This window comes from Chrysochloris asiatica, unplaced genomic scaffold (genome assembly GCF_000296735.1).
Source record: "Chrysochloris asiatica unplaced genomic scaffold, ChrAsi1.0 scaffold03598, whole genome shotgun sequence".
NCBI classification, from domain to species: domain Eukaryota; kingdom Metazoa; phylum Chordata; class Mammalia; order Afrosoricida; family Chrysochloridae; genus Chrysochloris; species Chrysochloris asiatica.
In genome coordinates, this window is record NW_006412116.1 from 3,248 (window position 1) to 4,515 (window position 1,268).

At 42.1% G+C, this 1,268-nt stretch overlaps 1 pseudogene; it reads left to right on the forward strand.

Moving 5' to 3' along the window:
• The first annotated feature begins 238 nt into the window (after positions 1-238).
• On the forward strand, positions 239-1,077 carry LOC102842740 (annotated as a pseudogene).
• Positions 1,078-1,268: the final 191 nt, after the last annotated feature.

Sequence of the window (1,268 nt, forward strand, 5' to 3'; positions counted from 1 at the left end):
CCCCTAGCTGTAAGCCTTCCAACCTTCTAAATATTCCTTTATATGTGGTTCAGAGTTCTGGGACCTTCCCCTGAGCCTGTTTGGTCTGGTATTCTGTGTTGTTGCTGACGGAGCTCCTCACTGCATTTTCACCTGATCTGCCACCTTGTTTGTTCTGCCAAAATTTTTTCTTTAATGTGAAAACCTTTTCTTGACTTTAAAAAATAGTGGTCTCAAAAATAATTGGCACCAAGATGTGATGGCGATGGTTCTTCTCATTGCACATAAGCCTCTTCATGAGAACCTAGGTTGCCACACCAAAAAACACTTGATAGTGCTGGGGCATGTGACCACTACAGACACAGGTTTCCTGTGCGACCATAGGACCTATATGGGACAAGAGAAACTCACAACACCTGTGGCTGGCTCTGTGGAAAGAGTAAACAAGTTGATTTGTGTGGAAATTTTGAAAACCAGGTATAATGATGAAGTTGGAGACATTGCAGTGGGGAGAATCACAGAGGTTCAACTGTGGAAGGTGGAGACCAATTCCAGGCCAGATTCAGTCTTGCTTCTCTCATCCATAAACATTCCTGGAGGAGAGCTGAGGAGAAGATCTGCAGAAGGTGAGCTTGCTTCTTGCAGGAAGGGGACCGTATCAGCACTGAGGTCCAGGCAACTTTCTCTGATGGTACTGTTTCTCTTCACATGAGAAGTCTAAAATATGGGTGTTTAGGTCCAAGTTTCTCCCTCCCTGGTAGAATGACAGAAGACTCACTTCCATGACTTGCCACATGGTGCCTCAGTTATTCTGGGTAACAATGACTTCATATGGATTTACCCAACATCTGAGCACAAAGATGAGGAAGGAGGGGGCTTCATTGCAAACATGGAGCCTGTATCCCTTGTTGATTGAGAGGTGATATCGTGGCTTTGGAACTGCATTGTCTCAATGGTAACTCAGAAGATGATGCTGTATGATACCTATACTGCTATGAAGTTTCCCTTCCACATCAGATCAAACATATCTTAAAGCCAAAGAGAATGGAAGAAATTGTGATGGAAACACACCAGAGGCTATTTAAACAGGAAGGTTAAAAAGAGGCATCTGAAGGACAGCATTGAATGTACTTGACTGAAGCTTCTTTTATTATTATTTTTTTAATTCTTATTGTGAATTGAGTGATAGTTTACATGGGAGAACATCAGCTTTACACTTGTATTTTGTTTCATTGCAACAATTATAATCCCCTTCATGCATCATCATTCAACCGTATTTGCTTCCATTC